General features: G+C 45.4%; 1 protein-coding gene across 12 annotated transcripts in view; it reads left to right on the forward strand.

Annotated features, from left to right (window-relative positions):
* BRD4 (bromodomain containing 4) overlaps positions 1-18,709 on the forward strand; it is a 70,751-nt gene that overhangs the window by 4,551 nt on the left and 47,491 nt on the right. For 9 of the 12 annotated variants that reach the window (XM_042802824.1, XM_042802832.1, XM_042802825.1 and 6 more), the window contains exon 2: positions 17,715-17,808. The exons of 1 other annotated variant lie outside the window; for it this stretch is intronic. The gene's annotated coding sequence lies outside the window, so the exon portion shown is untranslated. Of the gene's footprint in view, positions 1-6,921; positions 7,144-17,714; positions 17,809-18,709 lie in introns of those variants that run through there. 2 more of the 12 variants (XM_042802828.1, XM_042802834.1) reach the window with 1 other exon arrangement.

Consider the following 18,709-nt stretch of genomic DNA (forward strand, 5'->3'; position numbering starts at 1 on the left):
TGGAAAAAGGACTGGGGTTCTGCCGTACTGACACACAAGTTAATTTATCCGTACCGGATCAGCGATGTGGAAGGGTGAAGGGTTTATTGCTGCTGAAGCTTCCGTCGAGTGAGCTGGGATGTTTCAGGGTTGGTCCATAATATAAAAACCCTGTGTTTAGTTTCAAGCAAGCGCTCTGCAACCTGTTATGTTGATTAAATAGCTCAGAAGGGTTTGATACTCATTAAATACCAGTTTGGAGGAAATACCAGAAGGTCGTTTTGGGTCAAGAGTGAAAGTTAATTCCAGCACGGGGGTTTTGCGCTCTGTTTTCTCCGAGCGGCAGCACCTCTGGGAATTTTAGTGGTATTTGGGGAAGGTGTTGAAAAACCAGCGTTGTGTGTTCTCTCCACTTCAACAACCGAATAAATTAAGAGCATTTTTGGTGCACTGCAAACTTGCAGTGTCTTCATTCCCATCTCCTGCCTTACAACTGACACCTCCACGCGGGGAAGGCTCCAGCGGGACGACGTTTTCCATACGGATCGAGGTACCGTGTGGAGCACGGAGGGAAAGGTGTCGGGATGGGGGAAGGATGTGGAATACCTCGAAGTGAGGCCGAAATTCCCAGCTGGGAGCTGCGGAGGAGGACCTAAACCCCCAGAGCCCCAAAACTCTTCCTTGTAGGCATGTTTCATCCCTCTTTTGTGATGTTTTTTGAGCTTCTCCCTTAGGAATTTTGTGCTGTGCATTGCCTTCACCTGGAACTGGAAGAAAATTGGGAGCTTTTATCCAAAATTATTAAGTATTTGGGAAGTGCTGGAGTGCATTTGAGGAGCAAAACTTACTTCCTGGGGTTTTTTAATCCTTGTTTTAAAAATGATTTGAAGAATTATTATTTGTAGAAGCAGCTTCATTACCATTCCTTGTATTTTTTGGGAGGGGGAATTTTGTCCTTCGTTAACCACTCATGTCTGTGTTCATTGCTGCGAGCAGGAAGAGAGTTACTAATTATAACATTTCCAAAAGGCTCAGGATATTCCAGCTCTGAGGCGATGGTGAAGCCTGAAGGAGGAGGGAGATGGCACAGATCCAGAGAAACATAAAACAGCCTTAAAAAAAAAAAAAAAAAAGGGTAAAAAAACAACTGAAAACAGGAACTGTTTGGTAGCGACAAGGACTCGGGCAAACATCCTGAAACCAGAAACTCTGTAAGCAATAGCCCAGAAATGGGAAATTTTGAATCAGTTTGAAATTTCAGGGATTTAATGTTGGTTTGTTGCTTTCTGAAGAAATACTCCCAATTTAGGAGAGGGAGGGAGCCAAGGGCATGTGGGTTTTGTGGCCTTCGTTAGTCAAGGTTTAGCCCAAACGCTGATTTTTGTTCAATTAAGTTGTTGCCATAACCTATTTCAAGCTTAATTAGACTTTGCAAGCTTCTAGCGCAGCCCAGGAGCATTCCAGTAATGATAATATCAAATCTGCAAGGTAAAAAAAAAAAAAAAAAAAGTCATGTTTTTAAGACAAAATACCCCAAAACCTGGTGTCTGGTGGGAAGCAAAGGGGTTTTGAAGCCTGCAAAGCTAATGTGGTTCATGTCGGGCACCTGATTGCAAATTATTTTGCTTTTTTCTGTAATATTTTAACTGATTGGCCACCTGTGCTGCAAGATCCTTGCAGGTTTCCTGGGGTCAATCAGCTAAAACCTGAGATTTCAGCAAATTGCTGAAAACTAAGCTTTAGGGTGGTTTTCCTCCCAGATCTAAAGGTGGCTGGCGTGTAGCACATCTCGGGGTTGTCAAAAACCACATGTACATGTGGCACAATTAGCGATTAGCGGAAGGGTAATAGAAATATGTCGGATTTTATTCTGAGCAGATTGATGTGAACTCGATGTGTGACTTCTGGGTGACTTGTTGGAGCAAAACCGCGTTCGCCCCACATAAAAATCAGTTTCTTTGACTAATAAAGTGTAACGTTGTGCTTTAGTCTGGTGGGCCCTCGTCAGCACTGATGGATTATTGGGCTTAGCGAGCTGCGAGGGGGTCAGACGGGCACAGAGCAGCGCTAACGAAGCGGTTGGGATTTTATTTGAGTGGGCGCTGAATTAAATTAAATTAAAATTTGAGATTTATAGGTTGGGTTTTGCCTTCTGTGATGAGCAGTGCAGTTAAAAAAAAGTCTGAATAATGTTAAGTGAATACACGCGTAATTAAGCAATTACATGTTTAAAGGAACCTGGGTACTTCAACAATTAAATAGTCTTTTACAGTATCGTGTCAGCTTAATTTAATTATTGTCTGCCAGAACGTTGGCTTTAATAACTGAGATACGAAAGAAAAACAAGCCTGGAAACTTAAATTATGTCATACCTGCTAATTAAAATAACATTAAAAACTTATTTGAGCTTTTCTGAGTTGATTTATTCCAGAGATTTGCGGCGTGCTCGGAGCGATCAGCCAGCAGGGTTACAGATTATTTAAAGAATAATCCTTAAGTTTATAATAAATAAATTCTAGGAAGTAAGCTGCAATAAATGAACTATTTAATGAGCTGTAATCTGGTGGACTGTCACAACGTTTGCAATATGGGTTTCCCCCCCCCCCCATCAGTAGCAGCCGCTTCTCGAAAGGTGAATCCTTGCGGTAAAAATTAATGGTAACAAGAGTGGAGGAGTAGGAAGGTAGAATGCTATGGGAAAAAAAAAATGGATATTTGAGGTGCTTTTGCAGTTTATTTTCTACAACATGAGCAAAAAGGTTTGATGTTTGGCTCAGGAATGCGCAATTTGATTTATTTTTTTAATAAAACCTGTGCTTATAGAGGCACTCGGCCCACAGATGTTGGGGCTCCGGGGATATTCTCACCCCAAGACTTGGCCAGAGCCGGAGCTCCGGAGGGAAGGAGTTTGCAGATAACCGGAGCCCTGCGCCTCTGCCGAGCTGCGGTCTCTGGGGGAAGTCTTGGGTTAAAAAGAAGCGGAAGTGGTGCACAGCAAGCATTGCTTTTTACCCTTTTCTGTTTGCTGGAGTCGCAAGCACAACTTGGTTCATTTTCAAGTAGATCTCAACTTTAGGTAAGATTAGTTGAACCCTGAAAATACTTAATTTTAGTGGAATACAGGCGATCTCTCCCCGGGGAGGGTGTCTGCCTGCTCTGCAGCAAATCCACGCCTCGCGATTCGTGTGGACGGACGTTATCGCTCGATAACGCGGATCCTTCCTCCCCTGGACAGACCTGAGGCGTAGGAACTCGGATATCAAAGGGTGTTTCCTAATCTAAACCATTTCCTCTTGCTCTGGGCTTTCTCGGTGGTAACGTTTTCCCTCAAAAACACCTACGCAGCCACGTGGGGAACTATATTTTTATTTTTTATCCTTCACTGAGGGGTTATTTTGGGCTGGGAGAAGAGCGGGGCAGCTGGGTGCCACCGCAGCTGGATGAATAACTGTGGAGTTTGGGGGGGGGTGGGGTGGGGTGGGTGGTTTTTTTTGAGGCAAGCAAGGAGAAAGTTTGTTTTCACCTTGGTTTGGGTTTAGGCCATTTGCCTTTGTAAAAAAAAAAAAAAAAAAAAAAAAAAAAAGGAAAAGGAGATGCTGAGGGAACCTGTCCATGCATGGTGTAGGAGTCTTGGTTGATGGTTACAGGTGAAATTTTGGACGCTTCTCCTTCCTTTTCCTCATCTGCCCCCCCAAATCTCTCTCTGTCTGGTTGCATTGCTGGTCGTTCTTCCAGAGCAGCCGTGGGCTCCGTCACACCAGAAAAATAAGCTTTAATGGCCCCAGAACGTCACAAAATAAGTGTGTATTCTTGAATTTCTTTCTCCCCATTTCTGGTCTCTAGGGAGAGAGCAGGGAGGTGATCTGACGGGCACGGCTCTTCCATGGGCTCCTGATGGGCCGTAGGGTCCAGAGGCTGTGGTTCCACCTCCCTTGTGCTTGGCTCAAGTGGAGGTTTTGGGAGTTGGACTTGGCTTAACCCCCTGACCCCTGCTCCTGCGGGAAGGACTCTGCACAGAGACGTTTCACTGGGACTGTCCTCAACACAGAATTCCTTTTTCTGGAATATTTGTGCTGTGCCCATCTTTTCTTGAGCTGTGTTTTCAATTTGCAAAACCAGAGTGAAGCATTTCGGATTTATGTTGTGTAAATTAAACACAGGGATAGAAACTCAGCCAGCCTGGGTAGATGTGTTCAAATTTCTAGTCTTTGGGTTGCCTACCTTCTTTTTTTTTTCCTGCATTTTTTACAGAGAACGGGCAGTGCAGCAAGTCAAAACATTAAGCAGGATGAACAAAGCCATGTTCCTGAAGCACCTTCCTTCTTGGAAAGTCATGAGACAGCTCTTAATCACCCAGTCGCCCTTTTTATGTTAATGTGAAGAGGTATTAAAGTGAGAGGAATAACCCTTAAAAAGCAATATCCTTGGGGCAGGACTGAGTGGCAGTGATTGAAACCCTGGGAATTGAGAGTGGCTGTGAGACTGGCCGGCTCTGCTCAGCTGATTTGTACCTGAAGCTTTAGGCTGAGCTTGAAGCTCTGTGGTGCAAAGTCCCTTTTACACCACGCCTACACCCCTCACTGGCATGAGTCTGGAGCAATGGGAAATGAGACCTGTGGGGTTGTCTTTAGTTAATTGGGGATTGATCAGATAGAAGATACTCAACAAAATTGTGTTGGGCTGCAATCTTGCTAAAAACCTGCTTTAATTAAATGTCTGCTGTGAGACTGTCTTCATAGGTCCAGCTTTCCTGAGCCCGGTGCACCTCTCCCCCCCCGCCCCCCAAATAAACTACTTGAAAACAGTCATTCTTCATTATTTACATATGAACTCTTGGAAGGGTATCATTTTAAAGGAGCATAATTTATAGGAGTTCTGCTTTTTTTGGCTGGTAGGCCTTGATTTTAATTACAAAAAAATACACAAAACACTAAATTCTGGTTCCTTTTTTTTTTTAGAGGAGCTAGGTGCTGAGTAGCTGTGAATGGGTCAGGAAATCCCTTTGCTACCAGCATCCCTGCTTTGGAGATCCTTTGCCAGGCTGGTTTATCCAGTTATCGGTTGGCTCCGGGAGCCAGGGTGAGCTTGGGTCCTCTGCGGAGCCGAACCCTGGAGGGTGATGATGAAATTCCCAGCAATTCCGCCTCGGAAACATCCTGGCGAGCTGGCTGAGACAGCAGCCTTGTAGCGAGGCTACAAATTAAATTAGTCTCCTTAGAAAAACTCTTTTGCCTCTTCTTCCTACTGATAAAATCTTTAAAGGCATCATATTTTGTACATAAAGCCTTGATTTACCTTTTTTTTTTTTTTTTTGGCAGAATCAAGCTGTTAGGTTTAAAGTTCCTCTTGGGGAGTTGCTGTGTAGGGTTGGAAATGGCCGCGTTTAGGATTAAACGGGGAGCTCGCATCTCTTCTCTCTCTGAAAACCAGCTTCGCTGCCGCCCAGCTGGGCTGCGCCCGAGGGCTGGAAGGCCCGTTCCTCACGGGACGGGACGGGACGGGGAAGGCGCCTCTGAACCCCAGCCTGCTGCTCGGGTTACAGTTCAAACAAGTTTCTGCCTCAAAAGTAGGAGTTTGCGCTGCTTGTGGTATCGTCATTAATTACGTGTGTGTGCATGGGCTGTGGTGTAGCAGGGATGGAGATTTGTGCTCAGAGTGTCTCCAAGTAGCTTTTTTTGGAAGGTGAAACTATAATAAATCCAATTCAGAGAGCCCAGCTGCAGTTTTGGAGGGAGTTCAGTGTCTCAAGCAAGGTTTTTCCTGTTCCTCTGGACTTCAAGGGCCTGAGTGACTCTGGATGCTGCCAAGTAGGTGTTAATTTTCCATTTACAGAAAGAATATCAGAAAAAAATCAATTTAAATCACTTGCCTTTAAGTCACTTGACCTAATCCTTTGAGTCCTGCTGCTCCTGGTTCTCCCCTATATCATCCCCTCCTGAGGAGGGGGAAGGGAATTGCAGAGATAATATTGGTGATAATTTTCTTAAACTTAGCACAAGGAATACTTGTTCTGCCAAAGCTGATGCTGAAATTAAAGGTTTCAGTGCCAGAGGTGGGTTTTTTTGCCAGCCCCAAACATCCTGGTAGCAGAATCTCAAACCCTCTGGCTCTCAAACCCAAATATATTTTGTTTTTCTGGTCCAAGCAGCAAAGCTGTGTCTTTATTACGTTGCTGAGTGTAGGTAAAGTCACTTTGCGGAGTTCAGAGTTTAATACAGCTGGGGGGAGGACGGGATTAGAGTGCAGATCGCTGGTCCAAAGGTCACCCGAGATGTTTGTGGTTGGATTTTTTTTGTTTTGTTTTTTAATTTGTAGCTGGATTTCCAGCATGTCAGTGTATGCACTGACCCCACTTGTAAAACCGGAGTGGCACGAGTCCGGGTGCGCTCGATACTCAACGTCTGGCTCTGGTTTGGGGAGCTCAGGAGTAATTTGGTGACAGGGAAAAGGGATGAATGCTAAAAATAGGGTTTGAGCTTCGCTGTTAGCTCAAAACTGAACGTCACCATTGGTTTTGGTGTATTTAAGGAGGTGATTCCCAACTTGATGCTGCTCCCAAACCCCTGGCGTGATCCTTTCCTACTGAATTGGGGTGTAATTAGAGTTAATTTGGGCACCATCCGCTTCACCCTGGGGGGAAGAGCAAAGGTGTGGTGCTGCTCTGCAGGACAGAGTTTGATCACTTTTTTATTTTATTTTTCTCCTTGTGAAGTGGTGCTTTCCACATTTGAACGCCTGCGGAGTCACTGGTACGGGGTGGGGGAAAGAAGGATAAAGAGTGAAAAGGGGGTAAAATAAGATTTATTATGCTGTTGCTAGCAAAATTGAACATCTGAACTGGTAAACTAGGACATCTCTGAGCACGAAGGTAACGGAGCAGGGTCTGGTTGTAGAATAAAGGTAGTGAAGAGCCTTTTACTGCTTTTCCTTGCCTGCATTTAGGGCTGGACGCTGTCCTGGACAGAAGAATTCCCTGTAAAAACCATATCAGGTTACAAGAAAAACAAGATTGCCGCTTATTCCTGCCGTTGAGTCGGAGACGACGTATTTACAGATGGGACTGACCTTGTGCCTGTTGACGGATGTTTGTTTGCAGAGCTGCCGATCGCTCTTCTAGTCCGAGGGGAAAATTCCAACCGTTTGCAGAGCCCGAGGAGTAAAAAGGTGAATTTTTGGAGCACTTTGGTGTCCTCTGACGCCCCTTGGAAGGTACAGGCGGCTCAGAGGGATGTGTCCTTACGAAGGCAGGGTGTTTGAAGCGGCTTTGGGGGGAGATGCTTTATTAGAGCCGTGCAACTGCGCAAGGGTTAGTAAAATAGGCCTTTGCTTAACTAATACTACTCTTAACAGCACCCAGAGTGACTTCTAGGTCTTGCTGATGTCCTCCTGGGTCTGTCATCTTTCCTTTAACTGGTTTTAACGGTCCTGCTGGTTTTAATATATTTTATTCAGTCTCGGCACAGATTGAACCAGTTAAGGGCACTGCATTTTTCACATTTCAAAAACATTTTTGTTTTGCCTTCTCTTTTTTTTTTTTTTTTTTTCTTCCTTCTTTCATAGGCTATTTTTGATCTGACCTTGGCTTGTCCTTTCTTACCTCAGCCTCCAGTTAGGTTTCTCCAGGAAAGGCAGCTATTCGGGAGCCCTGGGCTCTCGTGGACTATTGATAGCGCCTGAAAAATGCGATGCTGAGCAGTTGTGGTCTCGGTATCTGCAGACGTGGGCTGAAGAGGAACGTGCATTCAGCTGTGGGGCAAAGCATAGTTGTTACTGCAAGGCTGATATTGAAAGGTTTGAAGCCCAAAATGTGCTTCTAAAAAAGCCTAGCATAAAGGTGAGGTTATTTTAGACTCACAATTTGAATATAGGATCGTAATCCTTATGGTCAACATGACTTTTTTAGAAGGAAATTGTCTTCTAAATGTTCATTTTAAGCCCTGTTAAACTGTGCTGAGGCACCCTTCAGGAGTGTAGGTTTAACTGTTTTCTCTAAAAACTAAACTTAAGGAGGTTGACAACCCCTCCGTGGATTAACAATTCTTAAGAGTCTTAAGGTAGGAGTGCGTGGTAGCTTGTAGCAGAGGAAGATCCACCTGTTCACACCGGTGTTTTTTTCAGTGCACTGGAAAAATAGTGTGGGAAAAGGGATGAATTATCTTATTGATTGCAAAAAAAAAAAAAAAAGAAAACCTAAACCCAGAAAAGACCTGAGGTGCAACTTTTTAATGGTAGAGAGGAGATGAACAGACAGCAACTTAAAGTAAGTCCTTAGTAAAGATGGGGGTCTTAAATTATTTTGAATAACAGGTGTTCCTGAGTGTGATTTGGAAGTGTGGCGGGTGGATTTGTGAAGGGTTGCTCTTTCTTTTTACTGGAGCTGAGGTGGTAGATGTTTGTGCTCCTTCTACTCTTCCTCATCTCCTGCCTCTGGGATGGAGAGGGCCTTTCTCACCTGCTGGGTGAGAAACACTAATAAATGGCTTTGAGCCCAAAACTGCCTCGATATTCCACCCTGGAATATTCCGGGTGTTTGTTCGGGCAGTTGGAAGGTCAGACCAGTCGGTGGTGGGGTTGCTGTGGTTGAACCAAGGCCTGTGGAACTTGAGATCTTGGGGAGGTTTCTGATGCTCTTCAGCACAGTTAACGTTTGTCATGTGGCCTGCAAGTTGTCTGAGCTCACCTGTGAGCTAATTTAGGCTCAAATGAGTAATTTCTTCTGTGATAAGGGTTAGCAGGAACATCTCAGTGCCGAGTAATCGTCTCTTCCCGCAGCCCTGAGCATACCCAGGAGGACAGGTCCATCCCCACCTCGTCGGAGAAATCTTACTGTACTGTCAGCAGCAGTGATTTACAAGGGAGTTGGAGTTGCTCGTTAGCCTGATGACTTCCTAAGAATCCCCGTTTAATTTACCAGGAGCTTGGAGCTGCCTGCAGCTCTCCTCTAACAGCGCGCTCGTGCTTGGGGCACGCTGACCCTGAAGTGGATCACCGGGTTTTCTTCTCCGCTGAGTCGCTGGCTCCCATTTTAATTTCAGTGGGAGTAGAAATGTGCTCTCCATGTTAGGTCGCCCGACTTGTCCGGGCGTTAGTCACGCTACCGGCACCACAGCCTCTTGCTGCACGAAATGTCTTCCCTGCTGGGTAAATGTTGAGGTTGGTGTCGATTGCTCTGGCTATAAACTCTTGAATTCATTTTTTACACGGTTTATAAAATGTTGTAGCTCAGCAGTGGCTTCATATGCTCAACTCTGAGAATTGTTGGTACTAAATTACTAATTAATGGATTAAAAGTTGGCTTTTCTGGCTTCAGCCTCATGCTAAAGATAGCTTCTGGTCGTGGGTGAGTGTGCGGAGGGAGGGAGGGAAGGAGGAGAAAGTCCCGCTCCTCTAACGGGTCCATATCAGACTTGTTCTAATAACAAAACTAGCAGCTGCAAATACTTTCTAAACTTGAGCTTTTTCAGGTCTTTCAAGGCTGTCTCTGCAATTAAGAGAAAGGAAACAGCTAATTTCTGGGATCAGTTAGACTGAGCCTCTTGACCAGACAGAAATTTGAATATAAAACCACCTCTTTTTTTGATGTAATACTTTGCAGTATTTGCATCTGGTTTTCCTTTTGCAACTTTTTTTTTTAGCTTCTCAATCCTTGAAAGAAAAGAATTGACATCGCAATTGGGTCATGTCAGACTCTGAGCCTCGTACTGTGAGCCCAGACCGTGTTTCCAGAGTGCAGCGTGACTGTACATGGGGGAAAAAAATAGTGATTTTGGGGAACACACGAGGAGTCAAGTTGCTTTCAGGTGGCTTTGAAAGACCCCGTGGCTGCATTTGGGGTTGAATCTTGTCGCCAAGGTTGGTGCCACTGGCCTAAGTGCCCTTAAAATACAGACACGTGAGGGACTCCCAGTGCCCTGAGCTGCTCGGAGGCGACTGAGGCTCGATGTTTGAGATGCGTTGGATTTGCTTTTCAGTTGCTTTGTCTGCTCGTTCGTCAGAAATTTGTTGAGATGGATTTGTGACTCCCGCTTTGTGGTTGAGGTTCGTGTGCTTTGAAGATCCGAGGCCGATTGCTTGGGGCCCTGAATTGATCTTAGATAAACTTTTGCTATTTTCTGAGCCTTTCCATAGCAGAAATATTAAAACTCAAGAATGAGGATGGTTGGGGGGATGTGGGGTCTGATTGGGGTTAGGGGAGGACAATTTTGGGGGCCCAAACCCCTCGCAGATACAAACTGCTTAATTCTCAAGGTAAAACCTCATCAACCGGCAGCTCCTGGCCAGAAAACAGCCTGAAACTTTCTTCCATCCCTGTGGCTTATTTGCACTCTTGGAATCTGCAGAACTTTGCTTGTAGCTGGATACTTCGTTTCTTCTGCCGTTAATTAAAGGATTTGAGGCTAAATTGTTCTTTTTGGAAAACTGTTTCCAGGCTACAGAGTGCTAATACGTGCTTGCAGCCTGTAAGCTGGTCCACGACTTGAAATAAATCTTGTACTTACCACGTTTAAGCAGTTTACTCTCTATTAAATCAATGTTATTAATTTTAAATTAGGCTTCTGCTGGTTGGGACAGGGTGAAGTTTGTTCTGTTTGTCTGAAGAATGAGAAATTAGTCTCTGCTTTAGCAAAAACTTCAAGTATCAGTACATCACTTGCTGGAAAAGTGGGGAAAATCTGATTCAGATGCAGATTCAAATGGGAATTTACCTATAGGGTATAGAGGAACTATAGATTATACTATATATAGGAATACCAAAAGCAGGAGAAAGTTAAGCAAAGTACTTTCTGAAAATGGATTTTACATTATAAGGTGTTCCTCCTTATTTTAAGCAGGATTCTTGGCTTCCTACATTGGATTTGCCTTCCTGTTGGATACCTATATTTGCCTGACATGGACTAAAGTACCTGTTACTTCATCTATAATGACCAAACCCATTTTTGAGTAGGTTCTGCCAGGTTTAACACCAGTTTTAGCTTCACCATTGACTTTGGTTGGGGGATGTCGCTCATCCGTGTCCTCCCCTCCCTTAAATATCAGAAATCCTCCGCTTGGAGCAGCAAACCAGTTTGACCACATTATTTGCTCATCATGTTTGTCCTCGTTTCCCATTGGTTTTGTTAAAACAACTGATTTCTCTGTATTTTCTTGCTTTAAAATCAGAGCAACTCTTGCAGAAGTTCCTCTGCTGTAGCAAAGTGTTTGTTTTACCCTCAAATAAAAAGGCTGCGGAGTATTTGGAGCTGGCACTGGAGTATTGCCTTGAGGGCTGCTGGTTTTTTGGCAGCTCTTTGATATTACGCAGGTCTGAGTATTACAGAACAGAAATTACAGGCACAGTTTGATGCAAGTTTACTCCTGTTTGGGCTTCAGCCGGGCATGGGTTTATTTAAAGACTTAAAAAATGTTTAGTGCTGGTGTCTGATGACGCTCTGTGGACACAGGTAGGTGTCTTGAGATTAGGTTAACGGGGAGGAAAGCCTTGCCTGGTATCCAAAACACAGGTAACTCCCTTTTTTATTTTATTATCCACTGTTTTGCTGACTCTTCCTAGGAAAAGCCTTATCTTCAGCTTCAGCCCAGGCTGCCTGCACAGCCCGTGCTGAGCAATAGCCAGCGTACAGACTCGGACTTTGGATAGTCAAAATAACGCTCCTGGATCGCGGCCGGGTCTGCAACCACCCTCAGTTTTGGATGCTGGGGTGGAAATTCAGATATTCAGGTGAATCAGGTACCAAAAGTGCTTGGTTTTTTATTTCTCTGACCACAGAAAGTGTGAAAGCGGCCGTCCTGGAGTGCGACAGCGCTATTTGCAGTGAAATCCTCCCAGTTTCCTCCTGCATCGCTTCTCCGTTTGGTGTTTACAGGGTTTAGGAAAGCAAATGGAGAGATAAGGCAGCTTTCGAGTTGTGCAATTGGATGGCGCCTGCGCGTGCTTGTATCTTTTATCAGTGTGATGGTTGTTTTCAGTACAGAGCAGCCTGGTTCTGGAGTTATATAAAAAAAAAAAAATAAAAAAAAAGAGGGAAAAGTGGTATATTGAGCAAAAATGGGTTCTATATTCCCTGAAGTCAATTCGTCTCATTCAGTCGATATTAAGGACCGATTCAGCAGTGACTTTGCAAACAAATCGTCTTGTCCTGAAGCTTTCACATTCAATTCCTGGATCAAATTCAGTATTTTCCTTTCCTTTGTTTGTGGTGTTGGGAAGGGCTCTTGGATCAAGGGTCGCTCAGTCGCTGCTTCTCATTTGAGTGTCAAACTCAAAGGAATGCTGAAGTTGAAAAAAAGTGAATTCTTAATATAAGCTACAACTGTTCAGGGAAAAAAATGGCTACGTGCAAGAAGTTGGGAAGCATTAATTAATAGAAAAATCTGTTTTGGAAGCGTCTGTGCCTCTGGGGTGAGGTTTGTTAGGTGGATGAACTAATTCAGATCTGGAGGGCTGAGATACCTCGGTGCCCACACTGAGTCTCAGAAAATAAAGCGTGTGGCTGCAAGCTGAGAAGATGTATAGAAGAGGTACGTATATATATATATGGAACTGAAATTCAGCTTTCCGCTGCGTTACAGCAGAGCTGCATGGGCTGTCCTGGCTCTTAGAAAATCAGAAAGCATTTGCCAGAAGAAATCAGTGGCCGCTGGACTACGTGGTGCTTCCTGGAGTGGTTTTCTGTACTCACCCAAAGATTTGTACCCAAGCTAACCTTGGTAAATTTATTTTGTGACGATTATTACAAATGAAGATGTGTATTTTCTTGACTGTTCTCCCATTTCAGGTGGGTTTTCCCTACTCGATTTGCTGGGAAACTGAGGTTTTAATACTAATTTATACGTTCTTTGAAATCCTAGCGGGAGATCTTGGTGGTAGAACATTACTTGTGTGTTAGTGGTGGCTTGGGGCAAGCAAAATCCATCTGCAGCATGTGGAAAATACTGGCTCATGACTGTTTTCAACTGAATTGTCTTTCTGTCCTTGAGCTGGAGGAACCCCCCCAGAGCGCAGCCTTCGTTTGCTCCAACAGCTTTTGTGGAGATAAGATTCCTGAGACAAAATAAGTGTTTTTAGCAAGATATCTGCTCTCCGTGTCAATATTTTTTTTTTTTTTTTTGGTGGGTGCAGAGTCAGGTGGCCTTGTGCATTGTGCCAGGGCTGATCTGTCCCACAGAGGCGAGACAGCGAAGCCTGGGATATCTCTTGGTGGTGACCCCTCGGCTGAAGGTCATTTGGCCACTTAAATAGAGAAGAGCCTCGAGAGGTAAAGATTGGTCTCTAGGCTGGGCTACGACATCTTTTTGAGGGTCTTCTGCTCTGATGCTTCTCTTAAAGCCTTCCAGGTGGCACGGTGAGATGTTCAGGAGCGAAGAAAGAGTGTAGAAACCTTGAAATAGGGAATCTTTGGAGGTTGACTCAAACCTGAGAGGTGTGGAGGGTCTTGGGGAGCTGTGGAGAACTGTCCCAGGATGGACATCGGAGGTGGAGACATTGGTGGGACAGACCCAAGACCGTCCCTGCTCTCCAGATCCAAAGCTGAGGGAGCAGCGAGCCTTGGCAGTGTCTAAGTCTGACTTTTTGTCATCGTTTTCATCTCCGTGGCTTACCTGCAAAAGGACTTTTTGCTTTCCTGTGAGAGTTTGAAGATCCTCTCCGTGCTAGGTGAGTGCTGTCTCATCTTCTCCCAGATGTTTTTCCTCACTAGGGGAACATAGATGGGACCTCGGTGGATTTGTAGTGACTAAATCAGCTTAAAATAGGAGCTTCCGGGTGAGGAGAAGCACTTAAATAATTTCTAGGGCAGGTTCCTCATTAGCAAGCATGCTGCTGGAAAATTTGGGCGAGTCTTAGGAGGAACTGAGGGGTGAATTTTAGTGGAAAATGTAAGAATGCTTAAAACATCAGTAAAATAATTTTAGTAAAGCTGTGACGCTCTAAAGGTTAAGGTTAATCATGTTAGAGTTATGTATGTGCTTAGAGAACAAAATTTGGTGTATGTTGGTTGAATGGGGAGGTGATTAAATACAGATATTTCTGGTGTATGAGAGTACTGGGGTCGGTCGTAACTCGTTTGGCATAGTTAGTCTTTGCTCTTGGAAAAACTAGAGATCCGCACCGTGCGGTCGGTTTAGTTGGGAGAGAAACCATCACCTGAAATCCTGGGGTGCTGGCGGGTGGCTGTTCCTCTCCTTTAGCAAAAATAAAATATTAAAAGTCTTGTGATATTTTTTTAATATCTAAATGCCTCTTTTTGAAGAACAGGCAACTGGAGGTTTTGTATGATACCTTGAATTTTGCAAAATCAGTATTAAAAAGTCAGGATCTGCTGGAAAAAGTGAATTTGTGGGAAAAATTTGTCATTTAGCAGTGATGAAATTACAAATGCCAACCTTTGAGTTAATGTGACTCTATTTTCAGATACTACATGAATTGCTTGTTAGTATTGCAGTGGGGTTTTTCTTGGTCTTAGCCTTCCTTTAACAAGAAATCCTTATTTTCACTCTTTCTGGAATTCTTGTGACACCCTTTATGCCCCGTACACTTCAAGTCTTGACTTAAATTCAGGCATTAATTGGGATTGAAACATTTTTCCCCCTGAGTTAATGTGATTGCTAGTGTGGAAGTGGTACCTGCTCATTCAGATTTATCCTGATGGGGGAAAACCAGCAAAGACTGGTAATGTAAACCTTTTAAATCACCAATTTTTAGTTTTGTTTTTTGTAGTTGCAAAGCTTGGTAAGAGATATCTGGTGTCTTTCTTCTGCAAGTGTTATTCTCGGAGGTCTTAACTGCTGGAACAGTACAGAGGATGCTGGAGAAAACTTCATTAAAATCTGAAAACTTAAATTACTAGTGCTGCAGTAGCCAAATCATGTAGGGTTTTAGAAGACTGAAAATACCGATTTATTTTTTTCAATGCTTTGCTATGGGAATGTTTTTATAAGAAACTCATGAATTCTGCTGCTGAAGCAAGAGTTGCTCTTCAGAGCTATTCTTTCCTTCCTCCTTCTCCCAACTCCTGCTCTGAAAGGAAATTTAAAAGCTACTGAACATGCAGAAGGTAAATTATGTTCTTAAAAAAAAAAAGTATTTTAAGCAAATGGCCTATTCCTCCAAGCTGCTGAGTTTGATTATTGGGATCCGGAGATGAAAACAAGTCCCTTCTGCATCTGTTTGGAGCTGTTACTAGCTGGGAAAAAGTAGTATTTTCAAGAAAAGAACAACCTGTATTTGAGATTTAATCTATTTTATGTTATCAGATAAGCGTGATTGTGATATAATTGTAATTGGTGGCATTGGAGCGGGTCTGTTAATGGAGATACTTGTGAAACAGCAGTGCTGAATGAGTTTGGGGGTTTATAGACTCAGACTGATTGGGGTTGGAGGGACCTTAAAGCCCACCAAGAGTTTCTTCTTTAGATCTCAACTAAATATCCCCTCTTTTGAGTGCAAAACCGTCACCCCTCGTCCCATCCCCACCCCCTGACCCAGAGTCCCCCCACACCTTTCCCGCCCCCCCTTTAAGCCCCGGGAGGCCACTCTCAGGGTCCCCCCGGCCCCTTCTCTTCTCCAGGCTGAACCCCCCCAACTCTCTCAGCCCGGCCCCCCAGGGGAGCTGCTCCAGCCCCCCCAGCATCTCCGTGGCCTCCTCTGGCCCCGCTCGAGCAGCTCCGGGTCCTTCTGCTGTTGGGGGCCCCCGAGCTGGCCCCAGCACTGCAGGGGGGTCTCCCCAGAGCGGAGCAGAGGGGGAGAATCCCCCCCCTGGTCCTGCTGCCCCCCCTGCTCTGGCTGCAGCCCAGGGCACGGGTGGGTTCTGGGCTGCCAGCGCACGGGGCTGCCTCACGGGCAGTTTTCCCCCCACCAGCCCCTCTCCTCGGGGCTGCTCTCCAGGCACCCCTCGAGGGCCCAGCCTGGGTTTGTGCTGGGGATCGCCCCGACCCCCGGGCAGGACTTTGCCCTTGGCCGTGTTGAACTCCAGGAGGTTTGCCCGGGCCCCCTCCCCAGCCTGCCCGGGTCCCTCGGGGTGCCCCCCCTGCCCTCCCGCGTGTCCCACGGCTCGGGGTCATCGGTGACCTTGCTGAGGGGGCATCCATCCCGCTGTCCTCGTTACCAGCAAAGATGCTGAAGGTCCCTGGCCCCAGTACCAACCCCTGAGGAGCGCCGCCCGTCACCGCTCTCCACCTGGACGGCGAGCCGTTGACCCCAGCTCTTTGAGTGTGACCATCCAGCCAGTTCCTTATCCACCGCGTGCTCCATCCCTCAAATCCACGTCTCTCCGACTTAGAGACAAGGGTGTCGTGGGGGACAGTGTCAAACGCTTCGCACAACTCCAGGTAGATGATGTCACTTGCTCTTACATTCACTAATAAGAACCAGAAGTGGCCAGAACGGGTGACAAGTTGTGTCAGAAAGCACAGGTAGGCAGGAGCTCATAACCCCCCCGGGTGTTTGAAGCTTTTGGTGAGTTTTTTGTTGTGAGTATTTAAGGAGCTTGTTTATGCTGGGTGCCCAGGGTTTGGTCTGTGTTATATCATCCAAGCTGCTTTGGTGTTCGCCTTCCTCCAGGATGGGCTGTGGTAGGAAGCTGAACCGGCAGCAAACACCGAGTAAGTAGGATGACACTCCAAAGATCAGCTTAACCCCTGAAAAAACCAGCACTAAAATGTCAAGTAAAACCTGGCAGTAATTGCTGTGGTGTGACAAAGCCCTGAGCAACTTCTAAAGTCAGCCCTGCTGTGAGCAGGAGACCTCCAGACATCCCTTTCGCCCTGCTGTATTTCTCACCCCAGGGCAGGTGAGTCGTAGCTAAAGTTTCCCCGCCCGATTGCTGGGGCTGAGCTTAGGCAGTCAGAGCTGTTAGGCTGGTCCTCTGGCCTCCTGGGGTTTGGGTGCCTTACCCTGTGCTGAATTCCTTTTGCTGGGGGAAGAAGCATCACATCTCCCATGTCCTTTATGATCTGTCCTGCCCCTGAAAATGAAATCAAAGAATTTTTTTTCTTTTTTTAAATAGCTTGCTTTATTTATTTGCTCTAATGTAAGACGAGCTGGCTCTGGAGGTGCAGTGGGGGTTTCACCGGCAGAAGCGATGTTAAAAAGGTGTTGGTTGTGGTTATGGGTATCTTCCTCGAGATCATCTTGGCGCTAAAAGCTTAAATCTCATGTTCAGTGCTTTTTTTTTTTAACAATTTCTGTGAAAAGCCAGAGTGTGAGCCATCGCTGTTCCTGCGCTGAGGCTGCGGGTGGGTTCGAGACTTCTTGTAAACTGCTAAGCCAGGCTTTGAGGTGCCTGCAGCCTGGCAGCCCCCGGGCGCTGGGTGAACCCCAGGCCCTGGAACCAGCTTCAACAACTGGAAAGGACTTTCTGGGCTGAAAAGAGCTTTTTGAGTAATCTACAGGTTCTTTTTGTTTGTTTGCGGAAAGATTGACGCGAGGGAATGGGCTTGTGCTTGTTGAAGCTCTCAGAAAGAGGTGTGTTGGGTTGGTTAGCTGAAATCAAATAATCTTTCTCAGTATATTTAAATTCCAAGTGGATGATGGTCTGGACCGTTGTCTTGGCTCCCTTCACCCATCCACATCTGCGTTGTGATGCTTTTCATCATCCCAGGTTCCTGGTTTTCCAGCTCATACATACACTTTTCTGCAAATAAAATTAGAAATCTGGAGAGCGAAAAAGCCAAGGATAAAAGTTAGCAATGTTTTTGGGCTGTAATTCTGATTCAACATGCGTTTCTTTTCCTTGCAGATCTTTCTTTCAGTAGTAGCTTCGAAAATGAAGGTCAGAGGGTTCAGCTGGTGAAGAAGAACCGAACACCTCAAAGGGTCAACTCTGATTTCAGGTAATTATCCTGAATTTTACTCCTGTGTTAAGTGCATGATTTACGGGGTGCATTTTGGGGCAGAAATGTCTCTTTCTGAGGGTGTCACGGGAGAGAAGGTGATGTAAAGCAAGACTACAGGAATTAATTACAGCCAGGGCTGAGCTGCACTCCTCGAGTGCTTTGGATTGAGTAAATCTCGTACAGCAAATGTGTCCCTGGATTTGCCGGATTTACTGATGGGCTTATCTGAACCTTCACCTTCGTTAAGGCTGGCTCAAACTTAATTGTCCTGATACTTCATTAGATGCGGAACTTAAATCTGCTTTCCCAGGGGAGCTGATTCCAGCAGGGAAAAGGCAGAAACAGCAGAGAGCTGAGGTGAGAGTGCAAAGTCAGGGAGAAGCTTCACATGCATGAAATAATTCTGAGGTTTCTGTATCTTGGTGTATCTCTCTGGTATTTAAGAATGTCAGACACAAGTATTTTTGCTCGGCCTCAGGTACATGTACAGCTGCATCTCCCATACCCCTCAGCTGACGGTTTGGGCGAGTCCAGGTGGTTTCCCCACGGCTGCCACCGAGTCCAAATTTGGCCACTTTCTGCTCAGTTTGGGTGGGTTTGGCAGCCTGCTTCCATCCTGGCTGCCTGTCAGACAGTGCTGGGCAGGGCTGCCTTCTCTCGGGGGTTTGTATTCCACCCAGCTCAAGAAAGCAGGACACGACTGTGATGGTTTTTGGTGTCTCTACCCAGAACTTGCTCTTTTAGGTGTGTTTTTCTGGTAGTTTGCCCTAAAAGGCTTGGGAATAAATGGGAAAAATCACCCCAAATCTATAACTATGGTGTTTTCATGGCTTCAGCTTTAGAAGTACTAGGTTGGTTTTGTGGCATACTTTGGCAAGATTTCTTTCCCAGTAATTTA

Source organism: Tyto alba, unplaced genomic scaffold (assembly GCF_018691265.1).
Source record: "Tyto alba isolate M040663 unplaced genomic scaffold, T.alba_DEE_v4.0 Super-Scaffold_4, whole genome shotgun sequence".
Lineage (NCBI taxonomy): Eukaryota > Metazoa > Chordata > Aves > Strigiformes > Tytonidae > Tyto > Tyto alba.